Here is a 22,471-nt window from a genome sequence, read left to right on the forward strand (position 1 = left end):
AAATAAAAATGTAGAAAAACCCCTATATTTTGTTGAAATCATGTTTAAAGTATCAGAAAAATGTGTTTCTTGTGTAAATTGTGCTGAACGTTTGGACAGAATTCTCCCAGTGTGATGTCAACAGAACTCTCTACTTCCTATCATTTTCAGCATATTTTTCAACTTTTTCAACTTGATCAATGTAAAGCTATTATTTATATTTACAACAGGTATGATCTTACTAGATTAAGCAGAAATTGAGAATTATCAAAACCTGTCATATGCACTTTAAATGGACAAACATGCAAATAAAAAAGTGAGCTTTTCATGGACACGCTGGAGGGACTATGTCTTTCAGCCGACCTGGGAACGCCTTGGGGTTGCCCTGGAGGAGCTGGAGGAAATGTCTAGGGTGAAGGAAGTCTGGGAGTCCCTGCTTAGACTGCTGCCCTCGCGACCTGGCCCCGGATAAGCGAAAGAAAATGGAAGGATGGAGTTTTTCATGTCTATTTTTACATATAAAGATGCGCTATGGTGGAGAGTCCGCCCCCTACTTGTCTTCATGGAAATGTTGTCTAAAAACTCCCACAGTATGGTGTTAAATAAGGCTGCAATGCTTCCAGGCCAAGTTACAGGTCAGATCTGTGGAGAGGCAAGCTCAGCCATTGTAGGAAAGCATGTTTTTTGTAGTATTTTTGAGCAGTAAAACATTCAAATACAATTCCTTTAAGTGTCCAAACTGATTCCTAAAATGCTTTATAATTATGCAGACAACACAGCGAACTTAATTTGACCTCAAGATCTGCTTATAGAAGAAAATAAAAAAGTCAACATCTACAGGACCTTTAAAAACAAGCCCTTAAAACAACTTTGTGAACACAAACCGTGAAAAAACTTGATCAGAGGAAGCGTTTGAATGTATTTGGGATAAAAAGCCCCAGCCCTCCTCCATGTTTCTTATTCTTCCTGTCTCTATTTTAATGTGGGAAAAGTCATAAATCTGCTGGCACTGCCCGCCCCTAACTCCACTGCAGCAGGTATTTTTACACTCAGTACATGTATGTGAACCACTTACATTGTTCCATTAGATTTCTGTCACTCAACACTATATTGTTTGCTAATACAAGATAACCCTTTAGGACATATTATTTTCCATTGGCCCATTTGTACTCGTCTGTCTTATGATTTATTGACCAGCCTAACATACATGTGAAAAGTGTCTCCTCAAATAGTAGTTTTAATGCTTTATTTTATTAATCCCAGTATAAGCCAATGTTATGATAATTGTATTGTAAGATAATTTATTCTTTCATAAGTAACAGCATTTTAAGATATTAGTGTTTGGATGTGATAGGTAAATGTGGCGATAGTGTAAGCAAAGCTACAGGAAACGACTGCACTGACCTTTCAAAATAAAATATGAATGGCAGCATATAATTTCACCAACACTTTGCATAATAATATAGGCGAAATATTTTTGTTTTTTTTACGACTTATTGGTAATTTTCCTGATTAAAATTGCAATACAATTTCATTTTTGTAGCTTATTGCAGCTATGGGGCATAATAGTTTAAGTTCTAGTTTTAAGTTTAAATACTAGCCTCAATTAATTCACATGGGAGTCTTTTACTGTAGTTGCAAAAGTAAAAAGACGGTCGATTTTCCTGCTTAATTTAGTAACTTTTATTGCATTACTAATATTAAATTAATTATAAGCAAACTTTTGAGCAGGTAAAATGCAGAAATCAAAGCGTTTCATTCACACACACACACACACACACACACGCACGCACGCACGCACACACACACACACACACAGAAAAAAACTAAAAAAAACTAAAAACTAATTTGATTTCATTTTACGTCGCAGATCTGGGTCACCTGACGTAGCCCACCTTGTCTCCGTTCGTCGTTGTGAAAGGGTACTTCCGGTCCGGTGTCCTGCGTGCGCCAGGCTTCACAGCTCCAGTCCGCGCGCTGTGCTCCTCGTGCGGGTGTCGCTCTGGTCCACACGCGTTTGACTGTCGCTGGACGCGGAGCAGCGCCGGGGGACGTCCAACTGAACGGCACGGTAAGATCCAAGCGCTCTTTTCTTCACCTTTCCGTGACTGCGTGATGGTGCCAAAGTTATCAGCTTGTTTTCAGTTACTTTATTTACGCTGTGTGGATTGTGCTGTTGTGGACTCAAGACTTAAGGGGATGCTTTGTAAACTTTTGTGTCGCTTCGGTTCGGCTGTGCGCGTATTTCGGATCCGTGCGTAATTGCGCATCAACATCTTGTCCGGCTGTCTTCTTCAAACAAACCAAACTGGGACTTAAAGGTGCACTACGTAACTTTTTAGGAAACGACCTGACACCGTCTTATCCTCCTGAAAATGTTCTTGCTTTGCCTCAAATTTTACACAACATGATTAAATTAAGCTATAGAAACACCGGGCCATGTTACAGGTCAGATCTGTGGAGAGATGATTCTGTTGATCTTATTTATTTAATGTAACTTACAAGGTATTTTCTAAGTATGGTAAGTGAATTAAAATAGATGGATATATTTAGGTTAAGGTAATACTGTGGATCATTTTAGGCAAAGCAAAAGCGTCTCTAAACAACCAAGTCCACCAGAAAAGTTACATAGTGCACTTTAAGCAGTAACTTTGGCGTTAACTTCACTGGTTTATTTATTGTTCCCTCGCCGTTGACACTAGCCTATACCATGTAATTGGCTTTTTCCTGATGTACTCCATGAAACAAACTTTCTTAGCAGTTTCCTCTTGTACATTCACCACTCACTGCTACTTTGACACACAGATTGTACACATTTTTCATTTCTATTTCTATTTCTACAGTATTTTCAAACTCATTTTACTCTTTTTTTTTCCCCCATCGAGCTGTGCATCTTATATTATTAATAATATTCTTTAGAGCTAGATCTGTCTTCTCTATATAAATGTAAAACCAAGATGAAAAAAAAAAACTGCCAGCTTTAAGTCTCGTAATGTAACTTTTTGGTTAGGGATGTATCACTTGCTCGTTTCTATGGATACGTCCTTGCTCGGCTTTGAATGTTCCACAGTATGACGTTAAACAGATCTACCTGACATGTACTCAATTTCAAGCGGATTTATTTCTTAAAAATACCTAGAAAAACATGCATTCTGACTGTGAGCGGGGTTGCCTCTCCACAGATCTAACCTGTAACTAATTCCATACTGTGAAACATTCCAGACAAAGTAATAAGTGACAGCTTCATGGAGAAAAGCTTTTGACAGACCCTCCACCAGAAAAGTTACACAATTCACCTTTAAGATTCACTTTTACTGTTTCACTTTTTAACACAGCGTGAGTTTTGTGCCCTCTGTTGTCTTTTATCATTTTGTTTTATGAATTTCATGTATTTATTTATTCATATGGATCTATTTTATGCTTTTACTTTTTGTTTTTATTATGTTTTTAATGTTGATTTTTTGTATTTATCTATTTACATTGTGTAACTGTTCTGGTGGAGGGTGCGTCAAATGCTTTTCTCCATAAAGATGATTATTTTTGCTTTATCTGGAATGTCTCACAGTATGACTTTAAACCTTTCTATCTTCACGGAGACCAAACCAGAAGAAGCTATACGTCAGATCTGTGGAGAGGCGACCCCGCTCAGAGTCAGAATGCCTGTTTTTCTAGGTATTTTTGAGCTATAAACCACTTGTGATTGAATAAATGTAAAGTAGAGCTGTTTAATGTCATACTGTGGAACATTCCAGGCAGAGCGATGACATATCCAAGCAGGTGAAGGACCCCCAACCAAAAAGTTACATAGTGCAGCTTTAAAAACAGTGAAAGGTGCTATAGAAAAAAGATCATACTGTTAAAAGTAATAGAATTTGGACATATTTACTGACTTTTCTTCGGATTTCTTGTCTATTGCGTCACTCATTTTTCCCGTAATCCTCAGCGTAAGATCGATGTTGTTGCCCGCTTTGTCTTATGATGAAGTGAGCGGTGCATTTTTCAAACTTATCTGCGATCTGGTGGGCGGCGGGCTCTTTGTCATTGGACTTATCTGTGTTTGAGGACAGGGCTGAAAGCTCAAGCTAAAGCTGCATATAGAATCCATTGTTGTGTCTTCAAGGTGAGTCGCTTTGCTGTTTTGTCTGCAGATGACTGTGGAATAAAGTGAAGTTTCTGAAGGTTGTTTATAGTAAAGCAATGCAGTACAATGCTCAGTGGAACGCTATTTATTGCTATTTTATGATTTTTATGGTTTTCTTACACTTTTATTTGACTTTACTACTACTTGTTGGACTGGTATGATCCAATTTTGAGCAATTTACCTTTTTGTTTTCTTCGTTTTATGATCACTGTGCAGCACTTTGGAAACGGCTTTGTTTGTCAAAAGTGCTATAATAAAGTGAATTGGGTTTGTGTGTATATGGAGTCTGCATATTCTCCCCATGTTTTGTTTTTTTGCTTTTTTGTTGCCCTACGTGGCCAGTCAGAACCACATGCTTTGACAAAACTTGACAAAATTGTGGCAATCTGGAGCTGTCTGTCTCCCTGATTTCAGACATCATGATTGACAGGTGGATTGACCAATCAGAGAGAGGCAAGGGCAGTTCTCTGCTAAATGAAAGTGGTGGTTTACATGTAAAAAAAGAGGGAAATACAGCAATACAGTTTTTGCAGAATCAAGAATCGAAGCACAAAACTTGTGATGTGATGTTTTCCTCATTTGAGAGTCACGTGATTCAAATTAGCAGCTCTGTTTGTATCAACTCAAGTTCAGATGAAGGATTTTCACGTTCTGCAGTCTGGTTCTTGTATTTTCTGGATTTGACCAGATTTTCGAAGGGATTGGCTGGTCAGAACCTATAAACACGCACAATAGGCTATTACTACCTCACGACCTGGAGTTGGGTCCCCGGGTGCTTCATTACCGTTGTCCTTTTGCATTGAAGGACGGGTCAAATGCAGAGGACAAATTTCCCTACACAATTATAATGAAGAATGCATACATACTACACTGCTTAGCCTTGAATGTTCCACAGTATGGTGCAAATTGTATCTGCCTTGCATTTGCTCCGTTACATTTGATTTAAGCACTCGGACAAACATGTATTCTGACTGTGTGCGGGGTTGTTTCTCCACAGATCTGAGCTGTAACTTGGCCTTGTGATATCATAATAATAATAATAATAATAATCACACGGAATTCCACACAACACATTCATACTAGGCAATATGATATGGCTGTGGAGATAGATGAAGGAACTGCATGTAAGCAGGTGGTGCACTCTCCACTAGAAAAGTTACATAGTGCACCTTTAAAATCATAAAAAAAAGCAAAAAAAAACATTGAGATTGGAATGTTTTTTTTCATGCGTGTCCCAGTATTTCCTTATAGTTCATTAGCAATGTCGGGGCTTTTTTTACACATTACACTTATGTACATGCTGTATTTTGATTCGGACAGCACTAAACATAAAGGTGAATTTTCTGTCTATACTAGCAAGTTAAAGGTGCACTGCGGAACTTTTCAGATTGGGGTCTGCCACCATGGAGATGTTATTGCTTTGTCTGTCATACTAACTTGTACATACACATTTATATAATTATGTCTTATTTGACCCTAGTCTCTTGCTATTTTCATTGCTTATTTAGAAATGTTATTACCATTTTTATATTTTTTACTCTTTGTTATTGTAATGTATTGCGACGTGTGAGCTACTGTGTCCAAGTAATTTCCCTTTAATCAAGTAAAGTCTGGTCTAAGTCTAAGTTCCATAATATGGGATTAAACTTATATAAGATGTATCTATCCAATTATAGGTGTATTTATTGCTCACAATTAGGGATGTAACAATATCCAAATTTCTCGGTACAATATTATGATAATGCATCTCATGGTACGATATTTATTGCGATATTTTGGAGAAGCTGATGTAATTGTAGAGGGGACAGTTTTTTGCGTTTTAAAATACCTTGACAAGATTTTGGTGTGAACTATTACTGTCATAATCCCAAGAATTCAAGTAAAAAAACATATTACTTCATGTTGTCTGCGCTGAAATGAATCATGGGATATGTAGTTGTCAAAGTTTAGCAATGTATTTAAGCAAAGGAACTTGTGATTTGATACACTGTGTCACCCCATGATATTATTGTGAAACTTTTGACGATATGATATCACAGTATTTCTGTTATTGTTACATCCCTGCTCAAAATGTCTTTAAAAACATGCATTGTGAGTGAGTGGGGTCGCCTCTTCACAGATCTGCACTCTCAGCTGCTTGTCTCTATGGAGATTGATGCGTTTAATGCTATATTTTGGAACATAAGCAATAGCATCTCCATGGAAACAAGCAACCGGCGGGCCCTCTACCAGAAAAGTGACAGAGTGCAACAAACTTTTTATTGTACTGCCTAAAATTCAAATTGTGGTTTCAACATAATGTACTTTATAGTTTCAATATATATTTTTATGTCACATTCACATCACATTTTAGAGTAACTGAAAACGTCAAGTACAGCTGTCAAAATGTTACGAAACCAATCTTGACAAATAGAAAAAAAAAACAGTGACATTTTATCTCTTCACCAATTATCTGTAATGACGGCTTCCTCGGGCTACGCAACACCTCTGCTTTTCAAAATGGATGAATGTTTTGACTTTTTTTTTTTTTTTTTTCAAATAATGTGTCAGATAGTGGAACATCCCATTGACAGCTGTGTTATTTGTCAGATATTTTGATTCTGTGTTTTAGTGCGAATCTGGATTGACAGGGGGTCTGGTCCCTGTCAGTACATGATGTTTGACTGTTGAGAAAATACCAGAGTAAAGACACTTATAACTGCTCCATCACTGTCATTGAAAAGCGTTCGATTTGAAGGGAAATGGTTCAACTTCAGGTCTCCCCCTTTTGCAGGATTGTAAGTCAGTTTAAAAAATATGCTTTTTTGGGTTCTACTGTGAGTACTGTAACAAGTCGAGTCTTAAGAATGTGAAAAACCAAACTTGTGTAACTTTTCTGGTGGTGGACCAGTCAGATGCTTTTATTGCTTTGTCTGCAATGTTTCACAATATGGCATTAAACCTTTCTATCTTCACAGAAGCCAAACCAGACCAAGTTACAGGTCAGATCTGTGGACAGGCAACCCCGTTCAGTCAGAAGGTGTTTAATATCATACTGTGGAACATTCCAATCAAAGCAGTGACATGCGAATAGAAACAAGTAGGTGGTGGACGCCCAACCAGAAAGTTACATAGTGCACCTTTAAACAGTTTGTAGTGATCCAAAGTTATTCCTCGCTTATTTTATGCATTTAGAGCTATGGGTGTGCAAAAATATGAAAATATCGATGTATTGTGTAATTTAATGTGATGATACAGTATCGCTATCGTGGGCTGCTGTATCGATATATCACCAAGAGTATTTTTTGGTATATTTTACTGTTTTATTTTGTTACAGCGCTACAGTTTTGTTGATTGTTCATAGGAAGGAAATTCGTTTATGCAACACATTTTACATTTTCACTGTTTTGATGATTAAAATGGGTTCATCTATCCATTTTCTGCTGCTTATCTGGGGCCGGGTCGTGGGGGCAGCAGTCTAAGCAGGGACTCTCAGACTTCCTTCACCCCAGACACGTCCTCCAGCTCCTCCGGGGGGACCCCAAGGCGTTCCCAGGCCATCAGAGAAACCTAATCCTTCCAGCGTGTCCTGGGTCGTCCTTGGGGCCTCCTCCCAGTTGGACATGCCCAGAACACGCCCAGGAGGCATCCGGAACAGATGCCTGAGCCACCTCAGCTGGCTCCTCTCGACGTAGAGGAGCAGTGGCTCTACTCTGAGCTCCTCACCCTAGCTCTAAGGGAGCGCGCAGCCACCAGAAACTCATTTTGGCCACTTGTGTCTGCAGTCTTGTCCTTTCGGTCATTACCCAAAGCTCATGACCATAGGTGAGGAACGTAGCTTGAGCGGTAAATCGAGAGCTTTGCCTTTCGACCTTTTCTTCACCACAAGAGTTCGATACAGCGAGCGCATCACTGCCGACGTTGCACCGATCCGCCTGTCAATCTCGTGCTCTATCCTCCCCTCACTCGTGAACAAGACCCCGAGATACTTGAACTCCTCCACTTGAGGCGGGGACTCTCCGCCCACTTGGAGAGGGCAAGCCACCTATTTCCGGTCGAGAACCATGGCCTCGGATTTGAAGGAGCTGATCTTCATCCCAGCCACTTCACACTCGGCTGCAAACCAGTTAAAATGGGTGTGTTTCATATAAACTTTGCACAAGAAGTGGTTTAACAAAGACTTTTAGTATTGTGTTTATAAGAGCTTTTCACAAATCTCAGAGACCAGAGTTTTGCCATGATGGTAAAGATAACAACAACTAGCATGCTAACACTCACTTCCTGGACAATAAAATGCTTTCTAATTATTTACAGACAGCATGCAGCAGACTTATTTTGACCCCAAGAGCTGCATACAACATACCTGTTCTGGATGGGAAAAATCCTGTTTAATTGGCACTGATTAAAAGTCCATCTTATTTATGTTCGTGAAATCAATAGAGAAAATGGAATTGAATAAAAAAATTCAGTATGAGGGAACAAAATCATGATTCACTGTTGCCATATCTTCCAGTCCTATTTTTAAAGACCAAATGTAGCTGCCCTAATTCTGGCAACAGTGGAACAAATTATACTTCTCTAAAAAGTGTGACTAACTTGTCAACTATGGTTTTAGATGAAAGAAACAGAAGTATAATATTTTTTTTTGTTTAACTTATTTGAATTTCAAGTCTTTTTTTGTTCTATATACCAGTTATGTTTGGACTCACCCTTTCAGTTTTTTGTCTATATGTTTACTACTTTTTACATTTGATATACACACAGAAGACATGAAATATATGAAGTAAGATGTATGGAAGTGTGTAGCAAGGCCCCATTTATGATTTTCTGGAGTTGTGTTTTGTTTTATTCACACATAACACACAAATCCTGCATATTTAGGCTGAGGTCTTCTCTCAAACAGAAAACAAACTCACTTTTTTATTTGCATATTTGTCCGTGTTTTGTCCATATGACAGGTTTTGATAATTCTCAATTTCTACTTAATCTGGTGGCCTCATATCTGTTGTAAATATAGATTATAGTTTTACACTGATCAAGAAGAAAAAAAAAAGTTGAAATATATATGGAAAATTACAAGAACGTAGAGAGTTCTGTTGACATCACAATGGGAGAATTCCATCCAAAAGTTCAGCACAATTTATACAAGAAACACATTTTTCTGATACTTAAACATGATTTCAACAAAATAAAGGTGCTGTTGTACATTTTTATTTGTCAAATATTGTTTTCTCTGTGAGTTTTGCCCCTGTGTATATGTATAGGGTAACAGTTGTGGAATTCCTCAGTGTGATGTCAGGATTTCCAAGCAGCAAGTAAAATCTGAAACCTAAAAAAATTGCAAAGAAAATTGTAAAATGTTTAGTATATCTTAAATCTTAACTGTGTTTTCTTAAAATGACTAGTCCAACCTGTTAAAAAGGGCCCATATTACATTATTTTCTGGTCCACCTTGTGATGTCATGTATTACCACATGACATCACAAGGTGGATCAGAAGACAGGATATAGATATAGTTTTAAAGTCCATACACCTTCACTAGAATCATTTGGATGATTTCAACCCTGGAATTGCCAATCTCTGCTGAACTAAAGGTAAAAAGTAGCTGCTAACTTGAAAAATTCCTCTTCATGACATCACAAGGTGGAACAGAGCATTTTGAGCTTTGGACATGTAATAACATATTAAACAAACATGTGTGAATGAAACAAAACACAACTCCAAGTATGTTTTTGAGGAGGTAACAACGTTATAACATGACTTAAAGCTCCCAAGAATCAATTTTGTGTAACATAAGACCTTTAAAAAACAATTACCCACCCACGTTGTATGAGAGGGTGAGTCCAAACTTTTTCCCATATATTTTCTTCTATATACTTCTCCTTTAGTCTTGTATTGATTTTCCTTATTGCCCTGCTCCATACATCATCTCTCCTGCTGAGTCCAAGGTGAACAGTCTCATACCAGTGCGTACACTCACAGCAGGAGGCCATAAAACACGCTGACCCCTCTCACTGTATTTTTACACCTCAGTGGGGCCGAAGCGCTGTCCTTGATAAAAAAACCCTTGGCTTAAAAGTTTTCGACCTTTTAAATTCTTTCTAAGTTTGTGTTATGATAAATTCCTTAAAGTTTTAGCGGTGTCAAAGAATGCAAGATAAAAGATGATCTGTGTTACACAAAATTGACTCCTGTGAGCTTTAAAGGTTGTATAGAGGATTTTCCAAGGAACGAGAAATCCAGCGACTGTTTGTCCTTTTTCAAATGTTGCGCATGCGTGAAACCACCCCCCCTCCCCTACAGCTCCTACGTAGAAACGCCTCCTCCCGCCTCCTCTTTACGCCAGAAACAGGTTTGTTTACAGCCGGTGCGCTGCACATGACTTGTAAACAACTAACTACAGTGTTGGTTAGGCAAGACGGAGAAGTGAGGAGCGGGTGGAGGGGGTGTGCGGACATTTCGTGCGCGGACGAGAAGTGAGGAGCAGGGAGAAGAGCGGAGCAGGGAGCAGGGAGAGAGGAGAGGAGAGGGGAGCGGTGCGCGGAGATTCCGTGCCCGGAGAAGTGAGGAGCAGGGGGAAGAGCAGATCGGGCAGCGGGGACAGGAGCAGGAAAGGGGAGCAGAGAAGGTTGCGCGGAGATTCAGTGCGAATGAACTAGCTACAACACGCAGCAGCAAGCGGACTCTTTCTTTGCACTGAAAATTACGTTTTCAGACATAGGATATCGCTTTCGTGTCCTGAAAAACGTTTGACTAGCTCTTGGAAATAAAGTACGTTTTCATAATAAGCAGAAGTTACCTGTCCAGGAGTAATTTGTGGACCAGTGCGTCAGTCTTTAGACCCTTTGTCTGCTTCAGTTGCGCCATCGCTGGAATGAATCTACAAGAATCACCTTAGTTTGGCTTCGCTGCTTTTCCCCTTGTCTTCTTCTTTCAGCGACCTCAAAAACGGACTTTCTTTTGCGGCTAACTGCTCCTGGATTCTTGTCGCCATTGCAACAAACTTTGTGCAAACTGCGAGGAAAAAAAAGCCGCTAAGAACTGTTGCGTTGGTGGAGTAAACAGCGTCTGTGCGGCTTGCGTCTGTGGACTGCGTGACAGGCGTAAGTAAACCACGTACCGGCGGCGGCGCAGGCAAGTCAGTTACGCTAGAAACGTAGGGAGATTGATTGACAGCCTGTCAGCTAACAGATAACGAGGCAGTGTCGTTATCTATTGGCAAATGTTTAGCCCCACCACGTCCAGAGTTGATGAATTTTTATTCTCTTTTTTTTGGTCATCATAATTACAAGGCTACTGCACCTCTATAATGCTATCATTGACAACTTGAAACAAAAAAAAATCCTCCATACAACCTTTAAGTCATGTTTTAATGTTGTTACCTCATCAAAAACATACCTGGAGTTGTGTTTTGTTTTATTCACACACGTTTGAGTAACTCCTTATCATTAGTCTGTCATGTAGTGGTAGTTTGTGCCTTTTACGTTCAGTTCAGTAGAGATGGGAAATTCCAGGACAGAAATGATCCAAATGTGAAAGTGTATGGAGTTTAAAAACACAGTGCAGCACTTTCTATATTACCACATGGCATCACAAGCTGGAACAGAGTTTTCCAGTGTGTCAGTGTGTTAAACGTGTGAGAATGAAACAAAACACAACTCCAGGAATGTTTGTGATGAGGAAACAACATTATTAGGAATGTAACGATATCCAAAACGTTCGACACGATATTCTCACGATATTCATCTCACGTTATGATATTTATTGAGATATTTTGTTCAGGCAAAGCAAGTGAGCATACTACTTTTCTCTCGTCATAATCCAAATAATTAAGATTTCAAAGTGCTTATTACAGTTATTTCAGCATGTAGATTGGACTGAAACAGAGCAAAGGATCATGGTCTATGTAGTTCTCACAATTTTTTTTTGCCGTTGCTGCACCAAAACAATGAATTTAAGCAAAGAGACTTGGGATTCGATATATTGTGACAGCCCACGATATTATTGTGAGACTTTTGACAGTACGATATCACGATATTTCAATTATCGTTACGTCCCTAGACATTATAACAGATTAGAAAACGGCGTAATATGGGCGTTGTGTCGCTTTTCTGGAGGAGTGTTTGCCGCCTGCTTGTCTACGAGGAGGTGATATTGCGTTATCTGTAGTGTTCCACGTTGCCTTTTACATGTATCTATCTCCACGGAGACGAAGATGAAAGTTACAGGTCAGATCTGTGGAGAGGCGACCCCATTCACAATGAAAAGGCATGTTTTTCTAGGTGATTTTTGATTCGATAAAAGGCCAGGAGTTGAATAAGTAAGATGAATAAGTTTAAAGCCATACTCTGGAACATTCCTAGCTGAGCAATAACATGTTGGAGATGAGGTGATGGACTCCTCACCAGAAAAATTGCATAGTGCACCTTTATAGTTGTATAGTTTTAAATGATCATGAACAATAACCTTTATGACACTAAAAATAATGATAATATGGTGGAACAAGTGGAACATGTCCTTTTCCAAACACATCCAAAACACATCAACTATAATTTTTTGTCTTTAATGTGTGTCTCTTGCTCATTGTTGCCAATAATAGTCCATACAGTTATATAGCTCAACTTTGCAACATTATGATTAGTGCCCACTGCTTTTGCATATAAATCACCAGTTTAACGTGTGCAATGCTCTCAAAATAAGAATCAGCAAATCTCCTGGTCTTTTGAAATGACCATTATTTGAAACCTCTCTCTGTGTCTTCCTGTGTCACTGCTCCTGTAATGGCCCCTCCTGACAGCTGTGCCCAACCAGCCCATCCACTCTTCCACATTCTCTGCAGCTCCACCCCCCGCCCGTGCCCATCCGGAGGGCCTCAGAGTGGGCACAGGGTCTGTCTCCTCAGGGGTCTGGAGCAGATAAAGGAGCGGCCTTCGGGGATGCAGCTTTAGTTTCACTCAGAGCCTCAGAGCTTCTGCTAAATCCATATTGATGTTTTATGAGGTTTTTACACCTGCAGCCATAAAACAGTTATAGAAGTCTGAACTGCAGTAGTTTAAGGACACTTTGACCTTAGAGCTGTGTGTGTGTGTCATCTCTATATATGGTTATTAGAAGTAGAAATATAACTGGCATCCAGTATTTAGTCAGATACACTATGTAACTTTTATACTTTACTCACTGGACAGAGGTTTTGCCTATAATGTTCAGCAGTCTTGCGTTTATTTTTATCAGGTGTTTACTAAGACGACCTGTTTGTCTCCATTGAATCAGATACGTCTAAAACCATACTACAAACTACTAGGTAAAACAGTGATATGTGATCATGCATTTTTTCAAGTTATTTTATCAGCAATTAAACACCTAGATGAGTTTATTCCCATATTGTGTGACATTTTTGGCAAAGCAAAAGTCAACAGTCATATAGTGCTCTTATATCATTGTAAAAGTACTCGGAGCCATGATTATTTCAGGTGGTGTCCACATGATAAAATTTTTTGGTTGAAACTGTGAAGTTTGTATTCGTTTTGGCCTTTGGTCCACACGGAGCCAGCGTTTCATGTGGGTGAAAACTGTCTTTTTTGAAAACGGGTTCCAGAGTGGAGAAATCTGAGAATGCCGATGTTGCGTTGTCATGTGGACAAGCAAACCACAGCCTTGGAAAAAGTTGCGACCCCATCAGGATTTTATGCATACGCGCTCTTTGTAGTAGTGTGTGTCCAGTGGCTCTGGCTGTATCCTGTTTACACCTCCACATATGTTTTACATCATTTTCACGCAGTGCTCCGTTGTTGTCTGGACGTGAATATTTATTGAGCCGATGTGAACATAGCCTCAGTGACACATAACGAGCAAGTTTATTGGCCGACTATCATTTAGAACAAACTTCTATTATCAGTGTTATGTGCAGTGGGCAACAGTGGCTCAGTTGGTGCTTGTCCAGTCATCCAAAGGTTGTCGGTTTGAATCACGCTCTCGACATGAAGATCCACACACCTGCAGGTTGGAGGTGCAATTCTAGCTCCTACAGGTGAATGCTGTTGTTGTGTCCTTGGACAAGACATGTAACTCCCCCTCACCCCTAGTGTCTGCACCCATTGGTGCTTGAATGTGTGTTTGAATAGGTGTGTGAATGGGTGAGTGGTTGCTTAATGTAAAGCGCTTTGAGCCTTGAAGGTAAAAATGGACCTTTTACCATTTGCTGTTTGAATGTATAGCACAGGGGTGGGCAATTATTTTTCCATGGGACCATATAAGAAAGAGAGAATATTATGGAGGTCTGGGCTTAACTCAGTTCTGCATAATATTAATTGTATTTCTTTATAAAAAAGCAATAAATAGCACTGTTTTGATGAGCTGGAAGACTGGGAAGAGTTTATGTTATGACTAAGCAGTGAAAAAGTGAGGCTGCCTTCCAAAAATGTCACTAAAAAAACATCTAAAATAAAAACACTGCAGCTTTAGTCCATGCATGAGAATTCCAGATTAGTTTAAACGGGTTGGTCAGAGTCAACCAAAGGGCCTGGGAGCTGTACAATGCCCAGGTCTGCTGTAGCAGTAAAAGCTTTTCCGTCTTTTGGTTATTTTTCTTTTCTTTTTTTAAATCTCATAAGCCGCCATGTTTGTTTTGACACAATCCAACCATGTCTTTCTCCCATTGGCTAACCCACCTGTCAATCATATCCATCAGCACTTATGGCTCCCACAGGTTAAACAGCCCATAGTCTTGTACACAAACTTCTAAACCACATCTTTTCCCTTTACATACACTTGCCCAAATCTACTTTACACTTTATAACTCAGATTTGTCAGATAATTTCTACCTTTTGAACTCCCTTTAGATTCCAATTAGCCCTGTTTAGCTTTTAACATGGTATACATTAACACTAGAGTGAAGCAGTGACATACGCTGGAGCCCTGTTCTGTCTTTAGGCAGACTATTACACACACTATTACACTGTCCACTCTGATCCACACTGCAATGACTGGCCCTAGTGTGAAACATGTCTTTCACTCCACAGTGCAGAGTCTGTACCTTTGGAGCGGCTAACACACTAGAGCAGTGTATGAGCCTGTAAACCACCTCAAAAACAACAACACAGGATAAATAGGCTTCTGTTTGGGTCTGGATTGAAGCAGGAAGGGTGAGGCTAAAAACATCGCAGCGTGTTAGCATAGACGGCTTTCATCGATATATGCAGCCGTTTCCACTACTGAAATTATGCACCTTTAGGTTTGTACAGGTGGTTGAAATATGACCTAAAATATCTGTCTGATTTGAATGAAAAATTGGTGTATAGAAGCAGCTGTGTAGGAGGTTGGAGGTTGTGGCAAGGGCGAGGTAGGGCATCAGGCGTAAAAAGGCAATGAGAAAATGCACTGATAAGCTCAAAATTGGATTCTTTGTGTGTATTCCTCTGAGTTTACTTTTAAAAGGTTCTGTATTACATAAAATTGACTCTTGTGAGCTTTAAGTCATTTTATAATGTTGTTTTCTTGTCAAAAACAGACCTGGAGTTGTGTTTTTTTTTCACAAGTTTGAGTAACCCTTTATTATTACCGTATTTTTTAAACTATAAGTTGCACCAGCAAAAAAATGCCTAATGAAGAAGAAAAAACATATATAAGTTGCACTGAACTATAAGTCGCACTTTTTGGGGGAAATTAATTTTATAAAATCAGAGTCCAGGAACCGACAGTGACTTTAAAGTCAAGTTATAGTAACAACAACAGAACAGAGAACAACAGACTGCTAACGTCACATATGAACAGTTCTTCAGATAAATATATCATAAACAACAGAATGTAATAAGTTTACCAAACTTCACTTCTCACTCCAAATCACTAAATCCATTGAATTCTTCATCCTCCGTGTCACTTCTAAGCTACTCCACGACCTCTGGAGGCAAACAAAGCGCCGCTTCCTCTTCTGTGTAGCTGTCGTCAGACTCAGATCAGTTCCAGTTAGAATTATTCCCACCTTTCTGAATCCCGACAGGATGATTTCAGTTGTCATTGAAGTTCAGGCTTTGTCGATCCATCCAGTGACTTTTAGGAAAGTTCCATGGTGCACCCTCATGGTTGTTACAAGTTTTTCACTCACTCCAAACTTTCTTTCTGCTGCTCAATTACCATTTTTGGCTGCATATTTCACTACTTGCAGTTTTTAATCTGCAAGATATGATTTTCTTTTTGGGGGTATTTGGTTTCAGTCTTCAGTTGTTTTTGTAAGTTTGTTTAAAATTTTCAATTTTCAGCAGTACAGAAGTAATAGTGCGATCGACTGACATGATACAGAACAGAGGCTCTTTCTGCTGGAGACATGTGCAGTAGAGCCAAGTGACAGTGGTACAGGAGAAGCAGGAGGAGCAGATATTGACACACAAGACTAGAGTGCTCTCTCGAGGCTGTCAGTGTGAACATTTTGATATAAATCGCACCAGAGTGTAAGTCGCAGGACCACCCAAACCGTGAAAATATATATTTATACTCTGAAAAATATGGTAGTCTGCCTACAACTCCAGAGCTTAAAATGCTCCATTCACTAGTTCACTAGAAATACACCTCCAGGGGTTTTAGACCAGAGACGAATTCAGCCTAAATGTGCAGAGTTTGTGTGTTATATATGAATGAAACAAAAGGCAACTCCAGATATGTTTTTGATGAGGAAACAACATTATAACTTACATCAGAAAATAGCGTAATATGGGCCCTTTATGTTAGAATTAGAATAGCAAAGTGGTTCTATTTTAGTTCCTGGAATCGTCCAATTATAGAGCTGGTTTGGAGCTGTAGTAGTACTTAAAGGGCCCTATATGTTCTTACTGACCACAAGAGCTTTCCTCATTTTGTTCTTGTCAAAATCACTTCACATCTTTTCATTTTTTCCAATATCCTTCACAAGAACTTCTTTGAGCTGCCTGCAAATAGTACTATACGAGGCTGAAAAGAAGAAATATGTCAAAGTACACTATTTGAACCGAGCATTTATTTCATTACTGTGTTTTATTTGTGAAAAATAACTTGAATAACGCTTGATGGAAGTGTGGTCACCTCTTCACAAATCTATACATTGAGCCGGTAGCGTCACCTGTAGTGAATTGAGTTTAATGCCGTACTGTGGATCATTTGAGGCAATGCAATAATATCTCCATGGAAACAACACTACAGATGAGTACCCCCCACCAGAAACGTTACACTGTGCATCTTTAAATTCACTGCGCAAAAATATTCAGGTTTGGTTTTCTCGCCGTTCACACCCGCTCGTGCATCTCCAGGCTAAGTGCTTTGCTCAAGGGCACAATAGTGAGTTATACGGACAGGCGGGAAAGGGTTAGTCACTTCCCTTCTCCGCTCAGAATATTTATATCACAGACTCTGAGATGTGTTTGTCTGTTTGGAGAGTTTTGTTGGTTTCAGGCCTGGTTCGACCTTGCACGGCCCTTCACTTGTCACTCATGTTTTTCTTTTATCTTGTTCAGCTACTTTGCATTTTTATACTTGTTCTATAATATACGCTGTTTACTTACTGTGTCGTTGCTGCAGAAACGCATTCACCAGATATGTTTAAAGATGCATAATGTAACTTTTCTGGTGTAAATTTATTAAGTTGGTTCTTTATAGTTGTATTAATTTAAGCACAAAGGCAATAAGTCAACAGCAAAACTCTAAAATGGCCTTTGCTTATTATATTTTTGTAAGCAATAATTATTACAAAACTACACAAATATTCCAGATTCCATAATTTTACACTATTTTGCACAAACTTTCCTACTTGTCTCCATGGAGATGTTAATGCCCTGCCTTGAATGCCCTGCCTTGAATGCTCCTCCTTAAACCTGTCTATTTTGCATATTGCCAAAAACATTGAAAAACATCGCGTTCTTGTTGAGAGCCGGCTCGCTGCTCCACAGATCTGACCTGTAACACGGCCTGCTGGCACATTCCTGCATCCCTCCAGGGTGATAAATACATTAAATGCCATACTGTGGAACATTTCAGGTAAATAGGTGACGGCACAAACTTGTCTCAGTTGATGGTCATTTCCAGAGTTTTGCTGTTCACTTTGAATAAATACAACAATAACACTGTCTCAGAACCAGACAATCCAGTAAGAACCAGCTTAATACATTTAAAATCAAATAAGATTTCCGTTCTGAAGTTGAACTAAAGTGTATATATATTTTTTTACAATAGTAACATGATTTCGTAACGAGCTTTTACGTGCTTATCTATGTGTTTCTATTCTTTTGTGTGTATTTGATCTGGTATCTGCCCCCTCTGCTCCTCTGCCTCCTGCTGCTAAATATGAGAGATCACCGTCATTACGAGCAGCAGGAGGTGGGACTGAGACCGCCGCCATCTTGGATCGATCGCCATGGAGACGGGCACACTCCGAGGGGGTGAACCGGGGACTATGGAGGACAGGAAGTGACATCACACATGACGCAGGTTCAGGCTGACTCATACTGTAGGTCCAATCGTGTGTGTGGATGTATGGTGGACTGGGAGACTGTTGTGTAACAGGAACAGACCAAGGATCCAATCAGCTGCGACACAATAAAGCACCGAGCTGTGTTCTGATGCAGGGCAATGAGGGCAATAAGATAATACTTGTACAGTGTCATTAAACTGGACTCTGACAACTCCACTTTAATAATGACACAGCACAAATTCTCTGTATCTTAAAGGTTGTATGGAGGATTTTTTTTTTTGTTTCAAATTGTCAATGAAAGTTTAAAATACCATGCAGCAGCTTTGTAATTATGATGATCAAAAAAAAAAAAAAAAAAGAATGAAAATCTATCAACTGTGGACGTAGTGAGGCCAGATAAACATCAGCCAATAGAAAACGAGGCTGCCTCATTTTCTATTGGCTGTTAGGTTGTCAATCAAACTCCCTACGTTTCTAGTGTAACTGACTCGTCGGCGCGTGGGGATTACGTGGTTTATGCAGCGGTTTTTAGAGGCTTTTTCAAACTGCCGCTTCCTCACAGTTCGCACAAAATTTGTCGCGATGGCGGACGAGAATCCACGACCAGTTCGCCGCAAAAGAAAGTCAGTTTTTGAGGTCGCTGAAAGAAGAAGAGAAGGGGAAAAGGAGCGAAGACAAACTGAGGTGATTCTCGGAGATTTCGTCCAGCGATGGCGCGACCGAAGCAGACGAAGGGACGTAAATGACTTCTAGACAGGTCACTTCAACAGTAATTCTGAACACGCACTGGATGTAAACAAGTGTGGTTTCTAGAGTAAAGAGGCGGGAGGAGGTGTTTCTACTGAGGGAGCTGTGGAGGAGGAAGGTGGTGTCACGTATGCACAACAAAAAATCCTCTATACAACCTTTAAGCACCTGCTAAGATTCACTTCTTAGTCTGTTGATGATTGGTCATTATGGTCCATAACCGACTGAGGAGGAGACTTGCTCTTATTACCTTCCACTGTTTTGATGCGTTCGAATCTATACAGGTCCCACTTTTTTTGTGGATGGGAAACATGTTTGTGCTTTTCTCTAAACTGAATCAAAACAAAACCAAAACAAAAATCTTGTTCATGCCGATTTGACAAACAGCACATTAGTCACAACAGCAGAACTATTCACTTTAACATTCCACCTTTAACCAGTCACTTTCTTAAAAATGTTCAGAGCTCAAAGAGTGCCGCTGATGTTTGGCACAGTTATTTCAGTGCAGTCTGTACTTGGATTAATGTGGTTGTCACAGTTCTGCAAGTTTCTGTTTCCATAACTGACAGTGGTGATTGAAAATATGGCTGAATCATTTGGAAAATATCGAACTGTGATTTTCTTTCAGACACATTGTAATTAGGATTAGACTTGCGATTTATGTTTTAATAATAGGATTCTGTTTAAAGTTCACATTTTAAACATGTCTGGAAGAGTTGACCAAACAAATTACGTTTCAGCAGTGTTGGGAAGGTGACTTTTAAAATGTATTCAGCTACAGATTACAGATTACACACCCCAAAATGTAGTTTGTAACGTAATCCATTAAATTACTTAAAGTGAGTAACGTAATCTGAATACTTTGGATTACTTGATTTGCTGTAGAGAAGCAAAGACCAGGATTACTTAACCAAATTAAAAATATTATTGATAGAAGAGGAGGAGACACGTCCACACAGCATGGTTTAGTTCCTGTTAAATCCTGTTTTAGTCCTGTTTTAGTCCTGTTTTAGTCCTGGTTTAGTCCTGGTTTAGACCTGGTTTAGACCTGGTTTAGTCTTAGTTTAGACCTGGTTTTAGTCCTGGTTTAGATCTAGTTTAGACCTGGTTTTAGTCCTGGTTTAGTCCTGGATTTAGACCTGGTTTAGATCTAGTTTAGACCTGGTTTTAGTCCTTGTTTAGTCCTGTTTTAGACCTGGTTTAGTCCTGTTTTAGACCTGGTTTAGTCCTTGTTTAGTCCTGTTTTAGACCTGGTTTAGACCTGGTTTTAGACCTGGTTTAGATCTAGTTTAGACCTGGTTTTAGTCCTTGTTTAGTCCTGTTTTAGACCTGGTTTAGTCCTGTTTTAGACCTGGTTTAGTCCTGTTTTAGACCTGGTTTAGACCTGGTTTAGACCTGGTTTAGATCTAGTTTAGACCTGGTTTTAGTCCTTGTTTAGTCCTGTTTTAGACCTGGTTTAGTCCTGTTTTAGACCTGGTTTAGTCCTGTTTTAGACCTGGTTTAGTCCTGGTTTAGACCTGTTTAGACCTGTTTTAGATCTGGTTTAGATCTAGTTTAGACCTGTTTTAGTGTTTAGTCCTGTTTTAGACCTGGTTTAGTCCTGTTTTAGACCTGGTTTAGTCCTGTTTTAGACCTGGTTTAGTCCTGTTTTAGACCTGGTTTAGTCCTGGTTTAGACCTGTTTTAGATCTGGTTTAGATCTAGTTTAGACCTGGTTTAGTTTCCTGGCAATGAGTGGAATTACTGAAAAAAGAAAAAAAAAAGAAAAACTTTGTTTTATTTCAACAAAGTAACTGTAATCCAATTACCTCTCATTGAAACAGTAACTGTAACCAAATACAGTTACTCATAATTTGTACTCTGATTACATAACTCCGGTACATGTAATCTGTTACTCCCCAACACTGCATTTCAGTAGATCTAAACTACAGGGTTAGCTGGTTTGTGGAGAACAAGACAGATATTTTAGTTGTTTGTGGAGGACGTTATGTTACTGTAGCCTTTGCAATCAAATTATGTTTTCAATTTGATCATGACTAATCTTGCAGCCCTTCGTGAAGATCTTAGCTGGTGTTGGATAATCTCTGGTTTATGGCTACACCTCTCACTGTCTGTTTGAGCTCTGGCGGTGGCAGATTTGTCGTCCTCCTGTTACTGTACCAATCGCATAAGAAATGAATCCAGATGGTGATTCTAACAGTTAATTCATCCTTTCTAACATGAGCTCTGCGAATGCTCTCGATCTATGGACGACCCCAGATGGTAGAACGTTACACAAATGCAAAAATGTACATCAGATATTTCACGTTTCATTTTTATTTGGGTATTTTTCCTTTACCAGACATGTTATGGCGCCCATATGCTGTGTTTTTTTTTACTGTAGTACTGGCCGATCTCAATCATCTCTCTCTCTGTTATTCCTTCTTTTTTTCTCAGTCTGTCTCTCCTCCTTCGCTTGTGACTTCTTTCTCCTTTTCTCTCTCTCTTTTTGTCCCCTTGCCTCTCTTCTCTCTCCCTTGCTTTTTTATTTCTCCTTCTCCACCTCTCTCCTCTCCTTTCTTCCCTCTCTCTCCTCTTTCTTTTCTTTATCGTTGTCCCCCATCTCTCTCTAGCTTTGTTTATCTCTCTCTTCTCTCTCCTTCTGTTTTGTCTCTTTCTCTTCCTGTCTCTAAATATCCTCCCTCTCCCCTCTTCTATCTTTATCCCTTTATCTCAGTCTACATCTCTTTCTGTTCCCTTTCTCTCTCCCTCCTTCTCTCTCTTCTTTCTCTGTCCTTCTATCTTTGTCTCTTTCTCTCCCTCCTCTCTCACTCACTCTCTCCTCTTACTCTCTCTCCTTCTATCTTTGTCCCATTATCTCTTTCTCCATGTCTCTTTCTTCCTCTCCCTCTGTTCCTCTATCTTTGTCATTCTTCTCTTCTCTCTCTCTTCTTTCTCTTCTATTCTGTCTTTGTCCCTTTCTCTCTCCGTCTCTGTCTCTCTTGGTTTCTGTCTTTGTCCCTTTCTCTGTCTCTCTCTTCTTCTCTCTCTGTGCCCCTTGCCTTCTCCCTCTCTCTGTTCTTCTATCTTTGTCCTTCCTCTCCTCTCGTCCTCTCCTCTCTCTGTTCTGTGTGGGTGTTGCGCTCTGTATTTCGCCTGTGGCCCGGTCTCCTCTCCTCCTCCACGCTCAGACGGGGTGACCGGTGCCTCTTCATG

At 39.6% G+C, this 22,471-nt stretch overlaps 1 protein-coding gene across 1 annotated transcript in view; it reads left to right on the top strand.

The window, feature by feature from the left end:
- The first annotated feature begins 1,962 nt into the window (after positions 1-1,962).
- Positions 1,963-22,471, top strand: part of znf385c (zinc finger protein 385C) — a 440,772-nt gene continuing 420,263 nt past the window's right edge. The window contains exon 1 of the mRNA XM_055152953.1: positions 1,963-2,050. The gene's annotated coding sequence lies outside the window, so the exon portion shown is untranslated. The remainder of the gene's footprint in view (positions 2,051-22,471) is intronic.

Source organism: Boleophthalmus pectinirostris, unplaced genomic scaffold (assembly GCF_026225935.1).
Source record: "Boleophthalmus pectinirostris isolate CB_2022bp ecotype Guang Dong unplaced genomic scaffold, ASM2622593v1 HiC_scaffold_17, whole genome shotgun sequence".
In the NCBI taxonomy this organism is placed as follows: domain Eukaryota; kingdom Metazoa; phylum Chordata; class Actinopteri; order Gobiiformes; family Gobiidae; genus Boleophthalmus; species Boleophthalmus pectinirostris.